The sequence below is a fragment of the Battus philenor genome, unplaced genomic scaffold (assembly GCF_028537555.1).
Source record: "Battus philenor isolate CCGP_79_NKW_IND1 unplaced genomic scaffold, ilBatPhil1.0.hap1 SCAF_17, whole genome shotgun sequence".
NCBI classification, from domain to species: domain Eukaryota; kingdom Metazoa; phylum Arthropoda; class Insecta; order Lepidoptera; family Papilionidae; genus Battus; species Battus philenor.
In genome coordinates this window covers 11,126,603-11,153,237 of record NW_027181679.1, presented here as the reverse complement: position 1 = coordinate 11,153,237, position 26,635 = coordinate 11,126,603, and the positions used below count along the sequence as shown (strand labels likewise).

The 26,635-nt window shown below is 35.6% G+C and overlaps 1 protein-coding gene across 2 annotated transcripts in view; it reads left to right on the top strand.

The window, feature by feature from the left end:
* Nucleotides 1-26,635, top strand: part of KrT95D (phosphofurin acidic cluster sorting protein KrT95D) — a 172,990-nt gene that overhangs the window by 84,317 nt on the left and 62,038 nt on the right. The window lies entirely within an intron of this gene.

Genomic DNA, 26,635 nt, shown 5'->3' with positions numbered 1-26,635 from the left:
TTAAGAACTAAGATTTTGGAATAGTTTTCTAACGCGTCGTAGTTTTTTTGAACAGAACTCTCACTGCTGTACAAATGGCATTTACAGATTCCGCGAGTTCGGCACGGCACAGAGGGCATCTAGTCTAATTTCATTTTTAGCGTAGTGAAGTTCAAGAGCTCCCGGCAGAGTTCCGGGCTCGGCCCGCTACGTACTTCTGCTTCACCAGAGGATGCCACCGCACGAGGAAACCTCGGCTTGAGTTGTCACTAGAAAAGGCCTAACATCCACTAAGCTGCCTGCTTAATAACACTATTACCACGTTGGAAAGCGTTAGTGCAGGGAGAAGACGTGACAGAAGAAAGAAACTCCTGCTTTTTAATGTAGTATAATCGTGGGTTCGCACCTCCGCCGTGAAAAAGGTCTGAGTCGATAGTTTTATGCTTAATATCGTAGGTGGAGATGTTTTTTGACATAATGTAGTCTAAAATTTACAACCGTCATCTAGTGATATCCCGTGTAAACTATTTATATATTTACGTTTTTTTCTCTCGCTTCTTCTTTTTAAAAAAGTTGAATAAATAGATTACAAATAAAATTATGTTTTAAAGTACTAACTTTTCAGGCCAGGAATGTCTTAGAAGGTAGAATTAGATTAACTACGGGCGGCTAAAGGCGACGTTTTATGCTTTTCTGTAAAACATTAGTTATCGGTACTCTTTCGTCTACAGGGATGGGATAAGGTAATAATTTGCATTTATGTGAATGTGTTACCTTTATTTACTTTGGTGATATTACATTTACCTGTTGGTGTTCAATAAAAAGCTTAACTACCCAAAGAGTGCTGCAACAGTTAGATGCAAAAAGATTACCGCTTGCGCGTGCTCCGAGACAACGGCCCGCGCACGCGATGCCAGATCAACCAGTCACTGGGTCAAGAATATTGCAATTCACTGAAAAACTTACTGAATTTATTACATTTTTTACTGTCTTTTTATAGGAATAAATACAATAAAATTACAAGCAGCAAAACATTAAATTACCTGATATAATTGATTTGGTGGTGGCGGTTGTGTGATTCGCATTGTTTGCCGCATACGCATTTATTAGCGGGCTGGCGGGCGGTGCACTTTGTTGCACGACTACCACTGCATGTGCGGAAGTGGCTAAATATTGGTCCTTTTCTTACTTAGGATGGACTTCCGTGAGGTAACGCCTGATTACATTAAATATTAGTCGTACATGATTAAGGATTTGTAAATAGTAATCGATCAAACAATGATTTGACTCTCCCTTCGAATTGTTGCTACCCTGTCTAGTAAGGCTATATCAAGCCGACGTGGGCACTCTGACAACATGGATTCATTCACTTCTTCCCGTCACTGATATACAGTATGTAGTCTATCAAGAGTTGCTCAAAGATACCTTTCACCTAAATATTTATTTTAAAACAGGTTTTATTCAGTTCAGTAACAGGCCCTACGCCCAATTACTCCATGCGTCCTCCTTAAGCAATATAAGAGGTAATCGGATTCTCAATCCGAATGAAATAAGAAATGTATAGTGCTACTGATACTGCTGTACGGTGCCTGAGGCATGCACACGACGAAAAGAAGGGAGAGTACCGGCCACTCTGTCGTAAACGTTAGCGGCGGCGGTGTTTGTCCTTTTTTTATTTGGCCCCCACTATGCGGCGTTATCCCGAAGCGCGGTACAGACGTATCGGTCGTACTATCTCACAGTAAAAATAATGTGTAACAGCTCAATCTAAAGCTAAACGCTTCGATCGGTTTGTCACTTTGAATTTGTTGAAACAAGGAATTGCAGTAGGTATACAATGCTTGAGCAATAATTATTACATTTTTAAGTATTATTAAACATTAACGTTCTCTAGTAGAAACTGTGGACTGGTAAACGCAGCGTAAGATGTCCACGCACAAGGTATATAGACGACCTCGTTAAAGCTGTCGGAATGTAACGCTATGAGGTAGTAATCTATGGAGCAGGAAAGGCAACAATGTAGGTGTTATCGCTTAAACTGATGATGATTATATCTTTGGACGGAACGACAATAATAGTTAAATGAATAAAAAAACAACAAGGAATAATAAAGAGGTATAAGCACATCGTGTCACAAAAAACTATAAGATATGCAGCGGTAGTTTTTATTATAAAGGAAGAATAGTAACTTTTTGTTAAAGTTTACCAGCGCTGTTCTTTATGAGATATAGTTATGCATTTTGTGCACGCTATATAATAAACCTTGAACTTTATTACGACATACTAAGCATGTACTTGTCTAACGTAAACATTTAATGTAATATTTGCGTTCTAATTTGATTATGCTTCGTTTTATCTAATCGGTCATAAACGTTAATACTACTGTACTAAACTTCATAGGTTGAAGTCCTTAACTAAATGTAAACGAAATTTAAATGTCAAATATATTGTGGCGTTTTTCTGTACGAAATTATTGTAATGAACAGGCAACTCTGACTGAGCTGCCAGATTTCGTTTTGACTTTTCAACTTATGTTATTAATTACCGTGTAATCATTTGATTAATATATTGAAGTACTCGTTTCATTCGGGCGGCAATCCTTTAAGGTGAATTGGGACACTCAAGGATTCCAAAAATATAAACAACCTAAATTGGCTGGTACCAGAAACCATAAACAAAATCAGTGAAGAATGTTATGTGATAAATTTAAGTAGCACAATAGTATAGTATATTCATATCGGCAACTTTTTTTACATTTCGTTTAGTAACCAGACGCCGTGACGGATTACAAATTGTTGTCTATTGGGCGTATATTTTTGTTATAAAGAATCTCATTGTTTTTTTTTTGTTAATTTCGTTAAAAACTGTATTTGATTATTTTCATGATAGTCGTGAAAACAATAATTTGAAAATAAGTGATTCTAAGCCTAAGTTCCACCACGAAACACGCAGACTGTGTAAGTACTAATTCACTCTGACCCTGAAGAGACCCGGGTTATATAATCTTCAGGAAATAAGGCAACCGGCAGATCGTTCTATATTCCTCCTGTGCGGATCAGAAACTTTGAGTCGAAACGCTTGGTACGCCTTCAAGTACTCGATCACTGAACTTGGATTTGGAACTTGCCTGCCACGGACAATGTAGCTAAATATTGCATATTTTAATTTGATCACACAATAGTTATGCTGATTTATTAAAATATTTTAGTTTAAATATATTTAGTACTTAACATATCAAGTTTGATGTTTCGATTTTGTTTACATTTATTTAATTAACTAAATTATCAATTATAGTATAGGAAATAAAGTATTTTATTTTAGAAGACATGGGAATTGAAAAAAAATATATGTTGCACGAAATTCATGTTCAATTTTATGTTAAATTATTAAGTACAACTAGTATTCCTGATCAATTTCGTTGTTTGAAATTGATCCGTAAGTAAAATAGCACAGTGAAAGTGGTGTGTGTTTGTGTAAGAAAAATTGTAAATAATTATAAAACACCGTCGTGCCTCGCAGCTGGAAGAAGAGAGATCCGTATCAAATAGCGGTAACCTTCTCCCAATTCTCTGCATTTAGTAAAAGTGAAAAAAAAATTACATGTATTGTAAAAAAAAACACTAGCGATACAAATTAGAATAAAAAAGTGGCTAAGCAGATGACTGCCGATCACGTGTGAAAGTTAAATGTCAAGATTTGCTACTTTATGTGAGTTATTCTTTTTTTAAATAAGTATCAAGCTGTTTCCATTAATTACCTGCAACATTTCTTGTTATGGTATCATTGACCTGAGATGACGAGATCTAATTATAATGTTAAAGCGAAACTTTGTGTTAATTTCTTTCCTTGTTTTGTTTACAGGTAAGCGGCGATCGACACGCGCAGTGAAGGTATCAACACGAGGTTGCTTTTGAATCATTCATTTTAATGTTCGAGTTCATTTAAACCAGTGATTCCCAAAGTGGTCCATATCGACCCTTAGGGGTCTATGACAACCTGCAAGGGGTCTACGTCAGCGAAAAAAAAAATTTGGGTCCATGAAATGAAAATGGGGGTCCACGATAGTGGATCTCAACACATACACTGATAGTACCTATTTACTTACATCACACTATCTTATAATATCAAAACATTAACATTATTTATAAAAGTCATTACGAAGTAAAAAAAAAAATTATATATGTTTATAAAATTGTGTAAGTTGTAGGATGTTGGTATTCGCTTTGTGGTCGCAATACATTTTAAACTTGTAAAAACCTGAGAGTCGCAGCATAAATGTATAAATTAACATGTGTTTTACTTTAAGTTTTTAATACTAAACTTCACTACAGTTAGAAATTTACAGAAAATCAATATCAGGTAAGTAGGGGGTCTACCCAACACGGAAAAACATGGCAAGGGGTATATGACACAAAAAAGTTTGGGAAACTCTGATTTAAACGTATAACCGGTTTTAATCTTCAAACGGTTTGTATGGTAAAGGAATTGGAGCGTATATAATTGTGTGTGATTTGGAATGTCTCTTAACGGAAGGTCGCATTCGTCACGTCCTCACGATCGTAGCAACTCCCTCGTGTATATCGAGGTCATTCCTGATTGTTCTAGAAACAATTTCTAACTCAAGACTCTCAAATATTATCTTCATGACCACACATATTTCGTTCCATACGTCTACCAATGGTACAAATATTAATTACCAGTAGTCCCGGCAGACTTCGTATTGACTAAAGGTATTGGACTTTCGTTGTTTAGAAGTAAAAATCAACGAATGAAACTAATTTTCGAGTGATAACGTTTATTATCGATTTAAGATCTTAATAAACAACTTTTGCTGCCAAAAATAACTCGTTGATAGTAATAACGTAATTATAATTTTAAATGGCATACATTGGCATCTCATTGGGAACTCAGTCTGTTGGCCGCTGAAGCCTGAAGGTTCTGGAGTGAAGATAACGTAACGGACCGGAAAGCGCAGCGAAGTACTTTCACACACAAGATAGACTGACGCCCCTGTTTAGGTGCACCTAATCACCTGCTGTCTCATATTTGGTGAGGAAACCAGTGAGGTTACTAATTTCAGTTGCAAAAAAGCATTTAGGAGGAACCATCGTCTGACTAGTGAGCAAAAAGAAAATTCCCCAGACCTTCCTAGACTTGTGAAGAGGAAGATCACAGGACCTACGATAAGAGCAAACAAATAAACTGTATAATATATATAAAACAAAAAAGAAAGAAAAGTGATAATAAACTATGATAAAGATAATAACGAGACAAAAATTAATATTAAACTGAGGCAAATTAATGTAAAACACAAAGAAAAATAAAAGAATATGTAAATGTAGATTGCTTCAGAGTAGGCGATGCGTGAAAAGGAAAGATAAGAAAAGGAATGCAAAATATTGGGACGGTTAAAAATGAGAAATGAAAGGAATATTTTTTAATAGGGGACCTCTTATGCACCCTATCTTATTTTTTGGAATATGACTGTTTTTGTGTATAATATTTATATTCACATTTATTTTAATTGTCATTCTCTTCTATCGACCTTCGCAGTATCATTCATTCATTTTCTATGATACCTCACAAAATTTTACATTCTCATTTTAGCACTGGGTTTTTATTTATATACACAGTTTATCACAATATTTCTTATTCCACCGATTTAAATTTTATTTTTGTATTTTTGATGTTACATTTATCACAAAACATTGTTTTCTTTTGCATTTTAATTTATTATCTTATTTTGATATTTACAATTAAATTTTATTTTTATTCTTTATGTAAATTTGCTTACCTGATCCTGTATTATATATATCTTTTATTCCTTCAAATGACATTTGCAATAAACGTACGATATGAAGAAGGTTGAGAAAGTAAAATGTGTAAATAGAGCCTGTTCTACCTTGGTAACCACATGAAAAAAAGACGTTGGTGTCGTCAGAAAAAGATGCATCTAAGTCACTTCCAACGGGTCCTATTTTAAATTAGTAAAGGAGGCCTATGTCTAGCAGTGCACACCTCAAGCCTGAAATTATGAAACCATGACTGACATTCTTGTAACTTAATTAGGTAAATACTAAAAGTTAAGTTAGGTAAATAATAAAAAGATTAGTTACTGTATTAAGGTCTACAGCATATTTTCATACCAAAAACCCCGTGAATCTATTAATAACAAAAGCATTTGTTTGCGAAAAATATATATATTTCGATAAAAAACAAAGCCTATACAATATGTCTTTTGTATATAAGAGGTTGAATTGACTACACGAACAAAGGCGAGTAACACATTTTGTTTGTTTTATTTATATTTACAACCACTTATAATTACGCCTATAGAACGGCGGAAAGCAAAATCACGATGTAATCCTCTGTAATGGACAGTGTTACTTTGTTGCGTGGTGAAACCTTTTGTGTGGAGTTTTCTCAAATTGGTCGAGTAATTGTTGGCCGGAGTGACGTATCACGCACGCGGCCTTGGTCGGGGCGTCGACAACGCATTCCCGGCTCGTAGCGCCCTTTGTCTGTACGGACGGACATGATTATATATGGATATTGTATTCAATAAATATCAATGTACGTAGACATACTTGATTTGGTAATCTCGGCGATGTCTCTCGTAGGATATACGTGTTTAAATACATGCAAATGTAATATGTAAGCAATTTGAAACAAATAAGTGGAATGTCTTTTGATATTTCCTTAGTCATGTTCTCTTAGTACATCAATTTTGACTGAGGACCTTTGTAAGTGTAACCTAACATTACCCGTCATCTCCCTCTACTACTGTATCCCGACATTTGTAAGCTTGAGTAGTAATTATTGGATACCCATATTCACAATTAAAAATGTATTGGCTTTTATCTTACTTGGGCATGCTTTCATATTATATTTAAAAAAGACATGTTTATATTATTACGCCGTACGTTTTCCAATAATTAATTATAACGCGTAGTAATTAATGCAATAAATTTTTGTTTTTGAATTGTGTAGAATACGCGTATTTGCTTCCTAATAATTTCACGCCGTCTTCTCTCTTCGAGGCAATCAGCTTATATATTCAGGAGTGAAGTCATAACGGATCATTAGTTTCATCCATCGAAACAACGGTAGTACGCGAAGGCTTTCCCGTCGATAGAAGTTCGACGTAGCCCTTTCGTTTCCCAATCAGCAGAAGGTTACTCCATGTTGGATTTCTCAAATTAAAATTTCTTTATGAAACAGCTGTTATTACATTAGGCTTTAGGAATATTGAAGAAGAGAAAGAGAGAGCTCATCTACTCATAGCATTGACTACAGTCGGAGATAAAAACGTTTCAAACGAATAGCGACTTTATGTAAATGACAGGAATTATACTAAAATAGTTTTATTTATAAGGTCGTTAATAATAATAGGTCGCGATGGCGTCGCGGACGTGACGTCCCTAACAATAGGGTATTTAATGTTAACGTTCGTTAATATGAAGGTCATTACTCAACGTCAAAATACTAAAAGTTCACGGTTACATGTTTATAGTATTCATTAATACTTTTTTGGTGAAGATAAGATAAGTAGGTACTGGCAGGTCAAAAAAAAATCGTACGCCTTCCCTAGACAAAAGAGGTCGACGTGGAACTTACTCTGGAGAATTGATACGGGAGTCAATTTATTTACTTCTTACTTCTAGTATTATATGAAAAGTCATCCTTATCGAGAACTTCCAACTGTCTTACCTTGGGGCTTAAAGGTTCTGGACTGGAGACCACGAAACGGCAGCGTAGCATAGGATACAGTGGGTAGTCAATCTTTATAAGTTCGTTGGAAGACGCTAGAAGCAGGCCGATTCCCACGGGGCTTATTGGACATCTATATGAATGCGTAATTCTAACTGTAGACGTTTTTGGACTGAAATGATGTCGATAAACATACCTTCATTAAACCCAATACTACTTACGTTTGCTTTTGGAATATTATACTGAAACAATGATGACTTCGAAATAACTTTCAACGAACACAACTCTCTTGCGGAGTCAATTAAACATATATATGTACATATGAACAGAGGTAATACAGCGGTAAAGGAGTGGGACTTGCGATGGTAGGTCGCTAGTTCGATACCCGATACATAAAATCATCTTTAAATTATTAACAAATTCGTCATGAGTCTGCATGTACGCATATGTAATAAAGGCCCACAAGATATCTTAGATCTTCATTTTCCTGTGTCCTCTGCGTACCATAATACCACACTGCAATCACCAATCCGCATTCCAAGCGTGGCGGTTGTGGTATTTCCCCCATAGATATTTTTGAGGCCTATGCCTTTGATTGGGTGTCTATGGGCTGGAACGTCGACGACAATACATTCTTAAAGAGTTTTTATTAATTGCGAATTGAGCTGTGATTTTGTCGTCGCGTCGTTCGAATAATCGTGAACGTGTCTTGACTTTGGGACGGCGCGTTGTTTGAATGGCCACCCAGGTTAAGATTCTAAGCACCATTTAAATAGAAAAGCGCAATAACAGTAAGATACAATTGTCGTAATAATCTAACATGGTTTAATTTTGTTTTATTTTGAACAGTTGTCGTAACGTGTACAGGCCATGACGTATCCGTGACGTATGCACGTGCACTACGCACGCGAGTTGATCTCTTTATTTATACGCGTGCGGTGCACGTGAGAGGTGCTTCTAATCGAGTCCAACTCGACCTCTTCCTCCCGCGCCTCGCATTCCAGCTCTTGTGTACATCGCTTTGCCAAATGCCAATCTAGCGACTTTAATAGACGGAATGCATTACAACCGTATTGTTTACGATGATGACAATAAAGAAAATAACAGGCAGACAGACTGCGCGGTCAAACGTTGTTGATCTGACGTAGTAAAATGAAACAAATAGTAAATATAATGTATTTTAGAGTGATCAGTTTATTTAGAGCTTGCCGCAATTAGTAATGGTTTCTTACGAAAATTATTTTTTTTATATTTACATTGTTATGTGTTTTAGGCCCGATATTTCGCATATTTTAAAACTATTCTGGATTCTTTATCAAAATCATCATTTAACCCTTTTGCTGCGAATAGCGTATTTTGGCGCTCGACTTTCGACACTTTTTCTCAACGCTCAGCGCCTTCTGGCGTCGTATATTTGTTTCACATTACGGTGTGAATAATTGCATGATCATGGTCATTAATTGTTATTAACGCAACAGCTGCATATGCTTCCTGTGCGGGTATATTGTCACATAACCAAATACAATTATTCATCAATTTTTTGCACCTATAATGGATAAATGGCTGAGAGACTAATTCATTTTTAGGTGCTCCGCAGCGAAAGGGTTAAGCCATAAATGCTGAACATTTGTGGCACGCACTTCTCTTATTTAATAAAAACAAAAAGGCTGCTGAAAGTCATTGTTAGCTGGTATAGAAACATATGGTGAACACTCTTTCGGTTAGAACATGTGGATCGATGTGAAAGACAAAAAAGATTTTCGAACACCTGGTAAATATATTTTTGCATTATCGATTACTTCTTATATCGATTGATTACTGCACAGCTATCGCGGCGTTAAGTTATGCGTGTGAAACAATAGAGTCGATTCTTCGTAACATCGATACGGTATAGAAAACACAATACATAATAATTTCGATGTCTCGGATAAGAAGCTGTGTTATCGCACGTTTGTTTGCATAGTTATGATCTAACTGATGTTAGATATTTAGTTTTTATAACGGTAACAGTACGGCAGCATCGAACAAGTAATCGATGGTTAGTAGTGCTGGAAATTTTGTCTAATAACCGTAATACGACCAATATTGATGAATGGCTGTGAAGCTTGGACGCTAACTTTGAAAGAAGAACAAAAACTGCTAGTGACGGAACGTAAAATCATGCGGAAAATCTTGGGACCAGCGACAAATCAAGACGGATCTTGGAGGCTCCGAAAGAATGCCGAAATTGAGACTTTAGTAGCACAGCCAAATATCATTGGCGAATATAAAGCTCAACGAATCCGCTGGCTTGGTCACTTGGAGCGAATGAGATCGGATCGGAGCGAGAAGGTAGCATACCTGGAAAAACCGAGGGGTCGAAGACCAGTGGGTAACCCAGGTATCGCTGGATCGATCGCGTTGTGGCAGACTTGCGCGAATTGAATGTCAACCAATGGCAGACGATGGCGCAAGATAGAGGAAAGTGGAAGTCTCTCGCTTCGGAGGCCAAGACCCACTTTGGGTGAGCCAGCGGAGTAGTAGTAGTGTAGTGTAATAAGATACCACAGTCCTATCATGCGACATGCGACATGATGTCCGACCAGGTCCGAACCACACTAAATGCTACAATAGCCGAAACAATACACCCCGCACAGATGGAGTAAGGTGCGCGACAGTTTCTAAATAAGGTCACCATACTTAGTAGTAAAGAATAAGACACAAGGAGGAGAAAGCTTAGATGTCAAGAAAGAGCAGTGCTCTAATATGTCAAATTTACTAACAGATAACGTTCTGTAGTTGACATAAAATGTTGCTATAGCCTATAGATGGTCTTTTTTTAATTTTTTTGAAATTATTTATTATCTTAAATAAGGAAGAAACCTATTAGGTGTTAGTACGAGATATTTATTTTATTTATTCATTAATATTATAAGTCAATTATAATCATTCACAATCATTTAATCACGTAACTTCTCAGCATTCCATAGATTCACAGTGCGGTTGCCGGGTCCATCGACCCGCGTAGTAACTTAAAAAAAAAGAAAGCCTTGCAAGGAATTGGCCTTCCACCTTCACCTTCTTGGCTTATTTATGTGTCCAAACATTAAACAATATAAGTAGTAAGCCAAATTAAGTTTGGCAGCTGATGTTCTTTCTTGACAAGTCTAAATTCATCAACGAGTTATAGAGATATCATCAATGTAAGAAATCCGAAAATTGATAGTGTATTTAAAAATCTAGGGGATGGCTCATATCAAGCTATAGTCGTCCAATAGTTGATTTCAGCTTAATAGGAAATCTAGTGTAATGATTTTATTGGTTGTAGCGTGCTGTTAAGTGCTGGATTAAATATGTCAAACAAATAAAGTGTGGCTAGATCGTTATCGAAAAACATGGTATAGGCTCCGCTGTGGTACCTTTTCGGTCTTTTGTAAAATATACATATCACAAGTGAGAATCTGTTATAATTTGAGAGTCCAAATGCACAATAAAACAGCGCCATAAATAACCTAAATGTATTTGATAACGAGGAATGCTACCCGAGTGCCCGCATCGCAACGCCGACAGCTGATATGTAAGAGCACCTGTGGGCCTTGGCACTGACTGTGACTTTAAAAACAAACGCTTCCATTAGCGCGTACGTATTCTTTTTTTAATTTCAAGTAGCGTCTGGATTGTATCGACGTTTTATTGGTTAACGTGTGTGAGTATTCGTAGAAATATGTGCGTGGGTAGAAATGAAATAATTAAATCAATATTTATTGCACAGATGGTTGCGTATGTCCCGTGAATGTATGGTCAAGGGTAAATGTATTTTTTAATAATTTTATAAAGGTAAATTGCGCCACATTTTAACTTTTAAAAATCTTTTCATTTAATAAAGTCATCATCGTCGTTCCTGTTATAAGACGTCCGACTGCTGGACTGCCAACAGAACTGGTTAAAAGTATCAGGTCTTCACAGTACTTTCTGACGAAAGTGTTTTAATTTATTTGTAAACTATATATAAGTGTGGGGTAGTTGTTGGTACAGGCACCTCGTCTTTAGGTAATCCAACGTGAGAAAAACACTGGCCGATGGTTTAAACGCATAATACAATATCACAGAATAACTATCTCCATCCGACTTACAATAATCTTTTTGTTGCTACAGCGGTCGAAATGACGCGTCTAATCGGTAGCGCAGCGCGTCAGAGAAAGCGAGACACATAGAGTCAGAGAAAAAGAGGGAGTAGAAAAATAAATGCGTTCTTAAATAATGAGTTTGGGTGCGTTCTAATAAACGCCACAAAAGTATTATATGACATCCGGTGTCAATTTATTTTTTAAATTTTATTCTATCAAGGAGGTAAAAGCATACAAAATTTTATATATATTTATACTTACATTTTTTAATTTTCATTTATATGTATAGAAACTCTTTGTTAAACAGCCGTAAATTTAAATTACCGTTTTCAGACTCTCTACAATGTTGTTTTAAATGAGATTTCCCAAGAATCCTTTCTATTTTAAATTCTTCCATTTAATACTCGGCGTGTCTAGAGTGTTTTCCAGTTATCTATTTCCTAAGCATTTTACTTAATTTTTCTAATACCCTCTTTAACTATTGTGAATTTAAAGAATTTATTCTCAAACTTATGCGTAGTTACTTTAAAAGACACAAACTATGTTACATTATGTTGGCTTTTTATGTCCTTTTTGTTTACTTCCGAGATGTTTTTAATTGTTTATTAAACATGACTTTTAGTCTGAATAAAGTATAATATAAAGAAAGCTAAACTATAATAAAAAGGGTTCACGAAACGTTATTGTGTACAATGCGAATAAAGATTATGTGCACAACACAACCATTTTACAAAACAATTTTACGATTTATCGACCGATCCATGGAAAGAAAAGAGCCAGAATTGTAAATTCGTGATAGACCTGACAAATGTTTACATTCGTTTATCGACCACACCGTTACATCGTTATATTTTGACGTCCACAAATTCCACACGACTATATTTATTAAGGGCATAGATGTTTACACTGAAATCTATTTTAGTGTATCTTTGTAAACAACAATTCATTGTGGTGTATTTACAACACGACAATGTGGAATATAAACATCGGTATAAAGAGATTAGTCCGCGCTTCGTCGACGGGCTTTGGACTTCTCGCGTCAGCTGTCCCTAGAGTGACGTCATTCCAACATTATTGATGTACCTGCACTTAATAACATATGCATTAGATATTTTTACGATTTATGTTTGTAATGGCAATTTAGTTTTTGTTTTTATAAAGTATTTTCCTTTTATGATGATGTCCACAATGAATACGTGCATATTTGATTCATGTTTCTCATATAACAATAATGTCCGTGTAATCTAGTGTTTCCCAAACTTTTCGTATAAAAATAGAAATAATAAGAAAATTATATTCAATATTATTGTATTGGTATCATGCTGATTTCACATGACGAATAGATGATTTATAACAAGTAAGAAAGGGACTAATATATAGTAGCTACTTCCGCTATGTAGCAGTAGTCGTGCAATAAAGTGCAAATACCGAGTTTAGCACTGGCACTAATCAGAGTAACAATACTCTGGATGATGCCCGTGGAAAGGTGAAACACGTGACGAGTGATTTAACGATGGTAGTTGTGTAATTCGCATTGATTGCCGCATGCGCTTTTATCAGCGGGCTGGCGAACGGTGCACTTTATTGCATGACTACTGCAACATAGCGGAAGTAGCTACTATATATTAGTCCTTTTCTTACTTGGGATAGACTTCTGCAAAGTAACGCCTAAATCCATTAGAGATTTATAATAGTCAACAATTGTAAAATTTGCGTTAAAAGAGTAATAGTCGGGATTCTTGCTAGGTTCTTCTCAATAGAATCAACTTTCCGCACCTGGCAGTAATGTACGTATTTAATTCTACATATTCCGAGATTCCTCGGTGAGTTTTTCAGCATGGTTATTGTAAAAAGGTGTATATTAAATAGCTACAGTATTCTAACACATGAAACTGTAAATGCCTATAAGTAACAATTCTTGTTTAGTAAAAAAGTTACGTGTGTTCGTGCTGGCAAACTACGAAATCCATAAATCATGGAAAATGAGAGGCGATTTAAAAGATTAGGTATTGTTTTTTCCAAAAATAGCAAAAGCAGATGTAAGCACGTATATTAAGTGCGATAGCGTTTATTCGTTATGGAAATTTCGCGTGCATTCGCCGTCGGACAAGCAGGTGGTTGGCGGCTGTGACGCAGTTATAGCGAGTGGGGTACTTTTCGTTGTGTAGCGGTGCCTTGATCACATACTGTGTATACTGATCATATGTATATTGTATTATGACAGTTTTTTAGTTTTTTAGAGTTAGGCCATACGGGAATGTATAGTAGTTTAAAGTTTAGTATTCAGTGGGTGACGGAGGTCTATTGTCATACCAGCCGATATATGCCCACTGCAAGGCACTTTCTGCATCTAGCGAATTCGGTTTTAACTTTGAGGTCGGTCCACCTTGTGGGCGTATTCAACCCAAGTCTATAGATAGCCCAAATTTCGTACCGCGTCGTGAATAGGCATACAATTAAATCCGTCCAAAAGCCGACCCTTCAATTAAGTCCCTAAGGGAACGACCCTAATATAAATTCACGCGTGCGAGGGTCACTCGACCTTTACATTAAAGCCGTTTTTCGTTTTATTTAAATGAATTTTCTCGATCCGCTTTCTATGGTGAAATAGTATATTCATTTTCGCCTAAATTGAAATTGATAACTTTGCTTTGGAATTATATACTGATCTAGTTTAAGTTGATCCGATTTTTTAACCTTAAGCGGTGATAGGTATAGACTTACCTCTGCAGATGTGGTAAGGGGATGAAAGTGCCTACATCTGCCCACTCATAGACTTCATAACCCATACCACTTCAAACTAGTTATTTTACACACACTCGGGATACTGCATGCCCCAAAATCACCAGTTCAGCTATATCACACCACACTCCAATGGGCTGTACCAAAGTCAAGCGTCATACATAACACAAGCCCTATCGCACCCAAACGCTGTCAGCGGGTATGGTTAGAAAAGCGGTTTATACCTCCTTTCGAGTAGCAGGTAGATCTCGCTTATTCAGTCGACAACCATGTATAGTCTAGCTTTTTTATTAGTCTAGCTTCTTGTGTAGTCGAAGGATAGTTACACGGACCCTCCAGTCCTGTGTAGTCATTTCTGAAGAAGCTGTAAAAGCCCCCAGGGCTTACTTCTTCCGAAACAATAGGTAATATAGCTTACGCAACTAGGTTCTACATGCTCAGTTCAGATAAAACTGTAAAATCTAACGGACAACATCCGAAATCTGCCACTAAGCTGTAGAGAGACAAGATTAAGCTGATTCGATTTAACTAAAGCCTTCGTGTTAATTACTTATTTAATAGAACGTATATAATATTAAGATCGTCGGAAAACACCGGAAAAAACCGGAGGAAAGCCTGTATCACTGGACGTCTGACAAACGCTGTAATTATTATAATGACATGGGCACAATAAAAGTTATTAAAAAGTTGTCTAGTATAATTAACAGCAGCGTCGCTACGAAAAAGTTATTTTTCCTTTCCAATTACTTGGTTTTTAGAATCTTATGAAACGAGCACACAATCAGACCAACGAGTCACGAAGTTTCAACACGGCAGCTCGTGGTCTGCACTGACGGGGGCCTGTCAGATCAATTAAGGTCCAGCGCGCGTGAGGGCAGATAGATAGGATAGACCCGTACGGTTGGGGAAATTAATGTATTTCGACTTAAACCGTTGTATGTAAAATAAATAGTGACAACTAAACTTTCTTATTGAAATGATTAGTACGTTATAAATTTCGTATTACCCTAAATCACGCTATAATTTGAAAACGAAATTTTAGATTTCAATAATATTTAGAATTATTTCTTATATAGAGGATTCTCAAGAAAAAAAAAACTGCAAAATCTTTGAACAATAAAAAAATATAATTTAAAACACATTTGCTGCATTTGACAGTTCGTTATAAACTTTTGACAGTTCACACACCGCAAATTTATATTGTCATTGAACAGCTGAATTCGTCAGTATTTATGGCACACAAAATATTTTTTTTTACATTTAATCAATAACTAAAGTACTGACTCTCAAATACATTACATTGATTTCATTTTTCTTTTGGATTGCGATACGCTTATAACTTCTGGCTATATAAAATCTATTGGTAGACCTAGTTGTGAAAATGAAAGCTTATTTTTATTTTTAGGTTTCGGCTTGTTTACTAAGGCAATACTATATAGGTTTAATTTTAATTGCAACTATGGTTCAACGAATTATAACTTCTATTTAAAACTTAACATAAAAAAAACATCTGTGTGAAAGCCACGTAAGAATCTCTCTTCGCAAGTGAAGGTCAGACAGTAAACCAATACAATATAAAAATCATAAAAAAATTCACAAGTATGCACGCTACATCGCTTACGATGGGCATGTAAAAATGTAACCATAACCATAAACACAGGAAACGCAATAAAACTTACGATCATCTCGATGCATGGGCCGCGTAATGGCGTCGTAAAATCCAATTGTAAAATGAAAGGGTTTTAACGATATCCATCTGGTGTGCTTTAGTGCTATTTATTTCATAGCAAATACACCCGGCACGTTATTCCAATGCGAGGTGCTTGGATCCGTCGCTTCCTGTCGTAAATAAATTTCGGTTTCGTAATCTTGAAGGTTGATTATCGCGTTATTTGTTACACATACAACAGGGTGAGTGACGGAGAGAGAACATTTCTCGTTCGAAATCAAAATTTTTAAATTTATATTCATTCATGCAACCGAGATACGGCCTGTGCATGGCATAAGTTACCTCGAAAGATTACCAGGATGACGGAGCAACGACTCCTCGCTACCATAATTATGTACTACCTAATGCTACTTAATGCTCCCCACTAACCAAGTTGTATCTGCTGCCTCGTACCGGACATATTTGGACTAATAGTAGGTACAATCAGTCTTAACTAGATACCCCTTTGTGTGACGTTTTAAATAAAGTACCTCTGTGAAAGTTTGATTATTATACAACATCCACAAAGCAGACATCATCTTTGTGTTCATAGAGGAAGTTAGTTGCCTCCCCCTCCTGGGCGACGATGAACATCGCCCTGTTTTCTTACAGTTCTCTAGAAAGTTGGTCCGTTAGGTCGTGAATTAAACAAAAATAAGACTCGGGGATAAAACAAAAGGGTCGGGGAAGGTCCTCGATACGATGCCTGCATTCAAAAACAGGTATAAACAATGTTAATAAGATATAGAAAGAGTTATATCGGAAATAAAATAATAAATAAAATTTATATACGAGTCAAACTGATACTGTAATTATCTGTGATCTAGGAATGAAAACGAAGGAACGAAGTCGATGAGTGCAAGAAGATATAAAAGAGAAAGAAAGCGAGAGTTAGTTAAAATATTACGGGAAATGTAATTACAGGAAATTTACTATATATAATTTATTATCTATTTTTTTGCACTTGCTATTTTAAGGCACTTGTGTAAAAAATATATAAATACAGACTTAAAAACGGCCAATGCGTTTTTCTCTTAATTCAATTTGGATTAAAATTCGTTAACTTATTCGCAGTAACCGAGTTTTGGTCCGATTTTTTAAATAAATTAGTCTGTGGTATAATTTTTTTATGTGATAGTTTTTAAATCAACAATAACGACACAACGTTCTAGTATATACTATGTTTATTGTTTTCATGTAAAAGTAATTGTCTTGTCTACTCCACAAGTTATATGTAACTATAAAGGATTTATTTATTAGAAAATCTTAAGCGATGCCGTAAATTTCTATAAAATTCCTCAGGGCACAAACAAAAAATAAACGTTTTTATACTTTATTGATCGTACAAATAAATTCAAAAACATTTGTTAGGTAACTTAAGTTTCCATCGACGGCGAGATAATACAAATAGATGACACCGGAAAAGTCTTCTAGACTCACTTCTATTTGCATCGAATGCTTTGCTCAACTTTTTATTTCTTTTTTGTTTTTATGAACGTGTTATATATTTTATATAATACATAGTAGTAGTACTAGTATATCTTTCATATTTAAAGTAGCGTTTGATTTATCACACAGGGTAAAAATGTAACACACATAGGTCGGCTGCGATAGACAAAGATAAAAACGCGTATGTGTCAAATTAAATACCTGGTATTTTAAATGATTGCTTATACAAAAATAAATAAAAAATTCAACAATGCATTTAATATATGTAAGATCAAAACCGATGTTAGCTAAATATCTTGATCTTGATTCCGACGTGCCAAATCAAATGCCCACACTTGCAAAGTGATTTATTAAGAAATTATAATTACATGATGTATAAATGTTATCATTAAAATTAATAATCCATGATATTATTAATACCATTTGAAAAAACACCCAGAGGAAGACGAAAGACAGGTGGCTGGAACGTAAAAAGATCTAAGAAGTATCGGAAGTAAATATCTGGAAGAGGCTTGTGGAGCAGGTCAAGACTCGTAAAGAGTTGTAGAGCTACATGAAAAAGAAGAAGAAAAATCTTATTAATTATTTGACAACGTTTACAATTAGATCACTTGGGTGAAAGGGAATGGCGGTTTTAAAATAAGCGCCATTTTGTGCTGAAAACATGAGTTTGTATACTGCCAGAAACTGAAAACGTTGGAGGAATACCAAAATTTATTTCTTAGCAAACGGACAAGTGGCTCTTCGCTACGCGAAGTACGCCGCGAGGATCTCTAAGAGTGCCTGTCACTAAAAGCGATCCTTGAATAGGTTTGTTTTTGCTACCACTGTAATGGCTTCATGAAAAACGATTGCTGAGAAATATTAATATTTAAAGAGTTTAAAAATAACTCACCAATTACCAGAAGTTTGCTAAGAAGCCTAACACATTACAAAGTTTTAGCATCGACCTTTGTATGTATTTATGTGACGTTCCTACCCGACAGACAATATTGCATGAAGTTCTTGGTCTCTAGTATATAGTAAATATAATGTATTGCAGAGTCAAGTGAGGTACATTCACTCTTAAAATATTATATGTCTATAACCAATCGTATCGGGTATCGTCAAAATATGTACTACATAGATTATATGACTAAAGCATGTACACCTATCATTTCCTAAGGTATGTGTGCAGCTCAACAGTGTCAGTAGACAAACAGTAAAAAAAATCGTCTGTTGTTGCAAAGGTTGCGTGATCTGTGGACAGCTCGCAGAACCAACTCATGGATTTTGATGGAACTCGTAATGTCCTCTCACCATTCCATTATCTCTACAGAGACGGTGATAACATTGAAAAAAATTTGATCACCGAAAAAGTGAAAACTGGTCCAATCAAATCCAAATCTCGCTCTTTAACTCAGTAACCATCGCTGAAAACCGGCACAGATGGCGTAAAACAGTGAGCGAATTTTCCAAAAAGGGTTAGTACCTGTACGTTCCTGGTACTGTGGTATACGACGTAAGGGTTCTCAGGTATCTCGTGTGCGTCTTGTCGTGCCCACCCCCTCAGCACACTCAGTACACTGTAGGATTTTTATCTTTTTGTTGACTGAAATATAGCGAGTTACCGATAGCAATGTTTTACACGATGATAAATTAGTAACATAACACACAGCGCGATGATTTGATGTAAACATGTCCGTCGCACGGCGTGTCGTGTTACGGCCGTTGCGTCTGATGTACACGGATTGGCCTTGGGGCCTCGGATACGTGTTTTTGTGTTAACACTGTGTGTTGGCTTTATTATTTTAATGAGGTGTTATGAAAATTAAACTTCCAAGAGGTGAAATTTCAGCCTTACGACATTTACTGATGGATATATGCTACCTCTCTTGGATTTCCAACAAAACCAGATAGATAGCGGCCTGGAACCAACATCTCCCGACGACTTAAATAAGGTCGTCTGTCCTTTTTGTGGTGGGCAGATGTCTTACGCTGCTTTTGCCTGTTCCTGATTTCCACTACAGAACCTTAAGGCCTCAGCGGCCATCTATTCCATGTGCTATGTGTTATACCCGCTGCCATTTCAACTTGAAAATTTGCTGGGCTATGTCTGCTATTTTCATTCATCTACGTTTCTCTCCATTGCTTAATTGATCTGGTAGAAAAAATTTCGAGTATAATTGTCTCCATGACATGTAGAACGACTGTAGCTTTCCAATGAGGTTTAGAGTGAAAGTTTCTATATCGTTAGTAGACTTTAGTCTGAAAGCTCTTTCTTATTAATGTGCAAAAATGTTATTAACTAGGAAAGTTCTTCAAGGGTTTTTCCGATAATAAAGAACGAGAGGGAACTGCGAGGGCGTGGGCGAGGAGTGCCGCTATCGAGCTTTCTGCGAGATTCGCTCGTCGTTAGTTAATTAAATAGGTTGTGCTTTCAATCAATTATCTTTTGTTTATATTCTTCCAAGTATAAATATTTTTCAAGTACTTTACGAGTATGAAAATATTAGCTACTTTGCTCTTCAATTTGAAGAGGCATATAAACCAGAACGTATATCCTTAATAAAGTTAAACAATTCATTAAAAATAATTATTTGCATATATTTTATTATCGGGTTACCCTCGTGAGCAGAATAAGCTCAAGCTCCACCGCAGGACCAGGATATACGTGCGATGAATCACCCCAAATCCTCCGCCAAGCCTTTATCATGTGGGTGGGTGGTGGGAGGGTGTGGTAAAGTATCTTCCGACGTCAGGACGCCGGGAGACCAGGGTCTCAAGCTGCATGAATGAATGAACGAAATGAATGCAATGAACGAAGAATTCTGATGTTCTTTCTATTTATCCCTTCGCAGCCTACTTCTGCTGAATTAATCTCGACGTACATTCTGACTCAATTTAAGACTATAACTTTTTGTACTGTTACCAAGTCAGAAAAGTATTGAACGTTTTTATTAATCATAAAACAGTCAGATACGAAATACTGATAAACCCACTTTCGAAGGCTTATAATATTAGGACGATAACACCGAAGTGGATAAACTATTAAATAAACTATTCCACTGCTTTGTACTCGTTAGAATCCAGGCGGAATGTTTCCAATGTAAACACTCGTGTTTATGTATTATACAACAATAGCAACATATGTATATATATACGTTGTACAAAGCGTATTGGTAGATTGTAGCGGGCCCGGCATATCGCTTACCATTAGCCTTGCCTGTCTCACATCTGGTTAAAAATAAACCATGTAAAGACATGTGCGATTATTTAATTTATGGTCGTTTGTTTTAAGAGTCGATTTATTGATAAAAGGTAAGCTCTGTATCAAGGCCAAGAAAGAGATAGAAATCACTGTGTATATTTGTTATTTAAATGTATACGATATGTTTGACTATGGATTATAACCTAACTCAATATAGGAATGCTCTCTCTGGTTTCTATTAGATGTCGACGCTATTAGTCATGTAGGGCTGTTGGCAGCTTCGTTGATCTCAGAACTCTATCTAAAATTTTTCTACTTCTACTATTTCTGTCGGTTATGATACGCCTCTGTATATTGTGTGACACGGGTACCCTATTCCTTTGTCCCTTCGAGTGTTGTTGGGAAGATCAGCCCTCGTTCCGTAGCTATTGCCCTCATTTTTCGTTGCTTCCGTAGTTTTCTCGGTGTTGAAATTTTCTTCTTTTTGACGGCCCTCTTTGTATAGGTATGTCTAGTTCGTGCGGTATCTTACATTCCTAGCCTCCATCTGTTTAGGACGTGAGAAGACGCGCGTCTATAACAAAACAGTTTTAAATAAATATTATTTGTATAATTTACTACATGACTGTAATAAATGTAAGGAGCGTAACGTATCTCAACCTTATTATTGGAAATTCATAGAGCATTATGAAATTAAGACTCGTCAACTTGCTACAAGAACAAAACGTACAGAATTATCATTTCATACTGTCACTTTAGGCGAACAAAGGCATTTATGTATCAGCATTACGGATCTGTTAAACTCCAGTAGCCGTACAAAAATAGGTTTTATTGTTGTAATTAAGAGAAGCTGTTAGAAAAAGTTGCGTTAACAAGCGTGTAATTATTTCATATTATTTTACACTTTATTACTCGTAGTTTCTTCTTATTCGGTTCCGTATGACAGAGAGTCGTGGCCAATTATGTTAGTCTCCACTACTAGTTATCTTCAGGTTTTTTCTGTTCTGTTCGAAAAATCTTATAGTGTCGTGCATGGTAGAGTTGAACGGTTTTGTTACTACGTCAGTCCAGGTAGTAGACGACCGTTTACCCTCAAAATTAAGGTGGCACGATCACTCGTGACTATACATAATAATATCGAAAGAGTACAATTCCTCTAAAAATATTTTCCATCTCAGAATAAAGTTAATAGGATTCCGAGTGCTTTTTGATCTGGGAAAGGCCCAGAATGAACTCGGCTAGGTTTTTAACTTTCGCAAAGTTCATTAATACACTAGTTAGAGAAGTTCAGACTCAAGAAGTACTTGCATTGTCACTTGAAAATCTACGTGTCATATTTATTTGTATGGGTTAAGTAAAGTATGTGATCGATATCCTAAGGCTTTAAGTGTTCTATGTTCATGTGGAAACAATGAAAACTTACCAGCAAATATAAAGTTTCTTTTGGGACATTTAAGTTCACGGACCATTCCGCTCTGTGAACTCAGTTCCGATGAAGCTGTAGAAGCCCTCGGGTTAACAACAACCACATCGATCGAGAATAAGTAGTTTTGACGCACTGTTTTTCTGATAACATTTTAAAATGTGATTTAATTATTTTCTCCAAAATCTAACGTATTAACCTATTCGAGTTGTCATTTAAATATCTTTAATTTTTTTCAGGTATGATCTTAAGATCTTCGATTGTTCGTCATACGAGTGTGAGTATAATTATAATACATCCAACATGTAAAAAGCCCGAAATGCCTTATGAATGAGTACTTACTTGTTCTTAATAAATCAAACACTTGAGGCGAACATTTCCACAAAGGTTCCTTCGACTTTTCTATGGCTGTTTGCATACGTAAGTGGGTCTGGCTTGTAAAAGCGAACCATTTCCATTTCCCGAGCTCCTTACAGATTAAACGAAATCGATTTTTCAATCGTACGGGCTAAATATAATTTTTATTGAAATGTTAAACTGTTTTCCTATAAAATTTGATTTCGTTCATAAAGCTTCATTCATTTCAGATTATCAGAACGTATCATTTTCTTTGGCGCAAAATATATTATAATATTTTTCATTGTGATCAATGGAAGATTAGTTTTCAGTGAGTGCACATTGCTGTCAAAGATCATGGGTTCGACTTTCAGTCAGATAATACAATGGATAGAGAGCCCGAGTCGAATATCCAGAGAGCCTTCGAGCTTCTTTACTTAAAAAAAGGTTTAGGCGATTCGCAATCCACGACCTGGCTCCTGGAGCCCGCAGAAATAACAAAGCCATTTGGGCAGCAGTGTAGTCAAGTAAAAAAATAATATCTACTAGACAAGAAGAAACTTAAAAATTATAATGTCGTTGTATTTTTTATTTTTCTGCGTGAGGATTGCTTAAAATGCAACGAATAACTAAAGGAGACGATACGCTGGACTCTTTTAACACGTTCATGTTATAAATTGATTTGTCCACTATATAACACATTGTACCCCATATAACGCTAAAATTACCTACGAAATTTATAATTGAATTATGTTAATTAAAAGTAAATCGTTGCTAAATTACGCATTAAACGCCGTCATACGAGTGCTTTATTCGATAATAATGCTATAAAGTATTTAAATATAAAACAGAATCAATTTATCATGTGTGTGTTATATACCTACTATATTAACTTCTGAAAAGCCAATCGCAGTAATTGTTCGTCCAACCGAGTGTCTGAACAAATTATTGGACTACCCACATAAATTTCGTAAACACAAGACTTACTTATTTACAAATTACGTTAACTGATATTACATGTAAGTTACAGTATTTATCCGGCATTTGATTTGGCACATCGTTTAGAGTGAGACTTACGACAATTATCGGCTATGTTTGCTTTTGTACACTGTTTTTACCGCAGTGTCCCACCTGTATAGTAATTGCGGTAGACTAATATTCCAATCCGGTATTATTGCTTGTGATGTTACTTAGTACTAAGCTACCTAAATAACGCTGAGCTCATTATATCCGCGGAATCTGTTAATGCTCCTAGTAAGGGCAACTAACATTTCGAAAAAAAAAAACTAAAAACTCTAAAAAAGTGAATCTACTTAAATGGGAGATTATTAATTTTATTAAATTAAACTTGACAATTGAAAATTCCGACGCACCTGCTTATTTACGATGTTATAACATTAGTATAGAAACAAAACTCGGCCAATGAGTGGGGTAAGTTATGAATAACTTAGTGGAATCGCGTTTGATGTTTCAAAACACGCCCCGCTAATCGAACTTTAACTTTGTTGCACCGAGTAACAAGTTGTTTGGACGTGAATTGTTCTGCGGACCGCCGTCAGACTTGTATGACAGCTAGAAAACTAGGTTATGCAAATAAATTTTTAATTATAATATACATGTTGATTGTTTGTAAGTGTAAAGGTTTTAAAGTAGTGAATGTATAGCTCATAGTGTCAATATATGCTACAACATAACATCCAAACGTACCGATGCGTTTAAATAATACATATGGTTTAGATTATATTTAAATTAATCATATTTTTTATTATGGTAGCTTTTGGTTGAAGATAACAATACAGTGTAAAAGAGTCTAAGAACAGAATATCGCGCGACTGTAATGGAGATGATAATAAAATAAATATTAAAGAGAGATTTGCTTCAAATTTGTTTTCAAATCACATCCCTCATACGTCTTAAACGATTTTTATTTAAAATTTTAAAAGTGTTGGTTGTATACTCTCCACGCGGTCTGAATAGAAAATCTACCAAAATTGCCGCGGCACGTAACGTGTTAAAGCGTGGGTATAACATTTAAGAGGAGGTATTTAAGATATTAAAAAAATAATACATAAAGTAAGTAATCATTGTATTAGAAAGCAACTCTATAGCTAGGCTTACTTCCACCTATAACAGTTGGCATAATTTGCTTTAATATTTTACAGGGTAGTTTCATTTATTTACAGCAGGGAGCTTTTATAACGATTTTAATGTTCCTTCTTTGTTAGCCTTTAGGTTAAAAAATGAAAAAAAGGTTTTAGTTGTAATTTTTTTAATAAAAAACATTGTACACATCTATGGTTTTAAGAATGATTATAAAGTCGTTGGTAAATGATTGCATTAACATTGTTGATGTATCAATTATGAATTTAGGCCGAAAGGAATGTTTGAAAAATTAAAAACAATCTATGCAAGGGGCCGTTTATAAAATAGTATTACCTGAAATTGAACTTTTCTAAATAAAACAAATAAATAATTTCTTTATTCTTCGGACGTGCGAAGGTTTATAAAATATTTTAAGATATCTAAAAGCGGAAGTATTTTAACAGTGATCGTTTTCTTAAACACTCCTCTAGTCACACTAAAAGATCACTTGTTTACTTAAATTGAAGTGTTTGTGTATATATCGCGGCTCTCGACTCGTGGCGTTTGTTGCACGGCTACCACTGCATGTGCGGAAGTGGCTAAATACTGGTCTTTTTCTTACCTTGATTTGGAAAATAAATAAAATCCAATACTAGGCATTTTATTGTAATTGTTATGGGTAAATGGTGGTCGCTGTTTATTGGATTTATTTTCCTTAACTTTAGTGATTCCAATGCAAAAATCTTATTTAAAATACAATTGAAAATTATGAATATACTTTAGCTTTGATGTTTTTTCTTCAGTAATTTTTCTTGTGGAATAAAAACCTATTCAGTGTTTCAGTAAACAAGGCAATCCATCTGGTGTCGTGCGCCATTATAGTGTAACAACTGCGTTTGATTGATGGAAATGGAAAAACTGTTTTCTCCCAACGCACAGTGATAAATTATGGCATCTGTCTCAATGGACCGTGTCGTAATATATCAGATAACGTTTTCATTTTCTTACGCCGGTTGTAGTGTAACGTAGAATATAATGGATTACACATTCAACAAAATTAATTGAATTTAATACGGAACCATAAACCCTTGTTAACAACAAGGTAGACAGACCTTGATATGGTCGTCGGAAAACGCTGGGTGCAGGGCGATGTATCTCTTATGAGTTATTGGTCAACAAAAACACAACAGCGTCGCCAAAATCCACCTGCAACTACTATCTTGGGTCACACATTGATTGTTGTTCTTCTCAGGTCTTAGGTATTTATTATCCGAATGGTTGGTAGACTCGAAGTCAATATAAAATGTAATTCATCGCATATTGAGTAAAGAATTTTAAAATTTGAATTTAGAACTCTGTTCATGTTCGTAAGCTATCTTTATCCCTTAATAGCCTAGAGTTTCAATTTTGATTTCAATTTTATAAACCGAATGTTCACATTACTATTAGTTTTTTTACAGGTTAGCTATACGAATTTTACTGTTGTATAATATTCTTTCCAACGAAATTAAAAAAAAAATCTATTTTTCTCTTCATCTAGACCCTCAAGCAAACAGTAATAAAAAAAAAAAATCACTTTCATAAATCAGGCTATCAAGGGTTAAAGTTCAATTGAGTCAGTTACTTGTCATTTGCAATATAATAGTTTTTTTTTATTATTTTATTCACTGCCAGTCTCTAGAGAGCTCCCTGCTCATTGTTTGCGTATCGACGTACCATAAATCAAGAAATACTACAAAACGTTATGATCATTAATAATTCTAGCCGTCCATTAGCCGCTAATGGATAAGCGCTTGCGGCATTGCGTTGGAAACTAAACTCTACTGCAACGACTAAGGGTCTTGTTTTCAATTATGTTATGCTTCGGATTTTCTCTTAGGTTTCAGTTCTCGATCCGTTTGTTTTTTCAG